This window comes from Rhinopithecus bieti, unplaced genomic scaffold, assembly GCF_001698545.2.
Source record: "Rhinopithecus bieti isolate Rb0 unplaced genomic scaffold, ASM169854v2 scaffold_7884, whole genome shotgun sequence".
Lineage (NCBI taxonomy): Eukaryota > Metazoa > Chordata > Mammalia > Primates > Cercopithecidae > Rhinopithecus > Rhinopithecus bieti.
The window spans coordinates 3,082,587-3,085,102 of NW_016806331.1; the positions used below are offsets into that span (position 1 = coordinate 3,082,587).

The following is a 2,516-nucleotide window of genomic DNA, read 5'->3' on the forward strand; positions in this document are numbered from 1 at the left end:
GGGCGGCGACCGGCGGCCCGAACGGGCCCCGCGCCGCCCGAGCGAGTGGATGGGAGCCCCGAGCCGGTAATGAACGGCGAGCAGCGGAGCTCCCCCCTCCCGCGCTGCCGCCCCCGGAGCTGTCCGGAGCTCTACCGAGCCCCACCCCGGAGCCCGGGCCCTGTAGCGCCATCCCCGGGCCGGGGGCGTGGGCGGATCCGCTTGCTCCCTGCAGGCCCGACCGGCTCCTGCCCGCGCGGCTGATCCGGGAGCCAAGATCCCCGAGGGCGTGCGGACGTCCCCGGGCAGCTGGCGGTTCCCGGCGCGCCGGGCTGGACTAGCGGGCGCCAAGACCACCAGGGGCGGACCGACGAGGAGGAGGCCAAGGAGCGGGGCCGGGGACCACGGGCGCCCGGGAGCCTGCGCGGAGAGGACGCGGGCTGTTGGCCTGTGAATTTAAGGAGCCCGAAGCTCGCCTGGCAGCTCGGGGCGATGGATGAGAACCTTCTTCCCTGGCTCATTCCCGGGATGAACTGAGTGGGGAGCATCGGCTAGAGAGAGGGAGATCTTTTGCTTAGAAGAGCAAAAACGGTTCCAGACTTCAGATCTAAACTGCACTTTTTGCTGTTTCAGAACTGCTGGTAGACAGCTGGAGCCGGTCCAAAAAAACCCGCGCACAGGAGAGATCCCCCTTTTGAATTGCAGAGGGGCACCGACACTTCTGGGGCACGCACACGGCCCTTTTCACCCATGGTCAGGAGTCTAACCCATCCTTTCTCTGATACCCTACCCGGTTGTCCCCTCCCCCTCAAAAGTGCCTGATTACAGATTCTAGGAAGATTGTATCCGAGTCACTGCAGCCAGCGGACAGACGCAGCGGAACTATGGTTGTGTGCTGCTCTGCTTGGGAGAAGCGACGGGAAAGCAGAGGTTCTTTCCAAAGCTAATGGGCGGGGAAGAAAGACTGCTCGGAATGACTGGGTAGTATCATCTAGGAAAGGATTGCAGCGGGAGTGGATGCCCTCCCCAGGGCTCCTCTAACTTTGTGAAAAGAGCGCGAGTGACTGGGAACCATTCAAGGGATGTTTGTCTTCTAGGCAATCCTGCTGGTAGGGTTCATTAGTTTCTAGAAGGCTAGGGTGATTTAGAGACTTGAGATGACTCAAGGAGTGTGGCCTTTATCAAGCCTGGCCTTCCGGGTGATGTTCCACATATTTTACCCAGGGTGGGAGAAACAGTGCCCTCTCACCGAGACCCTCGCTCATCGGGGCTTCCCACTGGTTCGCTGCAGCTAGCTAGCAGTTAAAGTTTGCTGCTTATGTTGGGTGGGGGGCATCTTTTCTTAGAAACTCCTGTCTTCCTCGGTTGATTACTGTAAACCCCATACCTTAAAAAACTTGACTTCCTCTCACTAACAAAGAAAAAAACAAAACAAAACAAAAACAAAACACACGCGCACACACACTCTCTCTCTGGGAATTTCCACAACTTCCCTTGAATGTGTAAGGATTTCTAAATGTTAGACCTTTTTGGATAGTATGAAAGGACAAAGTATCAGCACTCAGAAATGTCAACCTTTGAACCTCGAGCACTTTCTGATTTATAAAAGAATCCTTCCAAAAGATGCAGATGCAGGAGCCCTAATGTAATCGTTAGGTCTGAAGAGGGAAATCTGTTAAAAAAAAAAAAAAAAAGGTAAATCACAAATGAGCCATTTAATACTTGCAAGTTGTTTAACATTGAAATGATAATATTTGCTTCCACAATAAAAAGTCCAAAGTACCTAGCCAAGTTTCAAACTATCCAGGCTTTAAAAAGTCAACCCTTCTCCCAACAGAAGGTTAAAACAAAAATCAGACTGAAATTATCAAATCACTTATGTTGTAAATAAATTCACTTTACTTTCAGAACATTATAAATTAAGGACTGGCATCGATAGACTGCTTTGATTTATGTTGCTTTTTCTACTAATTAAACAAAATTAACCCTCAACTCCTTCCCTCCTTTCTTTTTCCCCACACACTTTTCTGGTGTTAATGGCAAAACATCTATCAAATATTTTAGAATTTCCTCTCCTCCACAAAAGAGAAAATATAGACACAGGAAAATAAATAGTCTTTATATACTCAGAATACCAAAGTTCCCTCCTAATTTATTACTTCACCTTTTCCTTGATTTACAGTCTTCTCTCTGCTCTTCTGGCTGAAACAGGGAAATCTTCTCAGCAGTCTTTTCCAGAAATATTTTTTGTTGTTCTTAAAAACAACATAAAATTAAGTCTTAAAATGAATTAAAATCTTCTTGTAAGGAGACTTCTGTTCCCACTAAAGGCAATTATTAGAAAGCAGGTACCTCTTCCAAGCTGCCCTGTTTATTACTTTCAGTAGAAATTCTCCTCAATATATACCCAGGATCCTGACTTTTTGCCTGTTTTGGAAAGGATATTTTCTGACATCATAATCTAGCTCCTAACATAACTGAGTAATCTCCATCATAATAATGTAGAGGATGCATGACTGCAAATGAGACACAGGAGG

The 2,516-nt window shown here is 48.4% G+C and overlaps 1 protein-coding gene across 1 annotated transcript in view; it reads right to left on the reverse strand.

Annotated features, from left to right (window-relative positions):
• The window catches only part of PTHLH (parathyroid hormone like hormone), a 14,710-nt gene extending 13,095 nt beyond the window's left edge, over positions 1 to 1,615 (reverse strand). The window contains exon 1 of the mRNA XM_017875672.1: positions 1,555 to 1,615. The gene's annotated coding sequence lies outside the window, so the exon portion shown is untranslated. The remainder of the gene's footprint in view (positions 1 to 1,554) is intronic.
• Between the last annotated feature and the right edge of the window lie 901 nt (positions 1,616 to 2,516).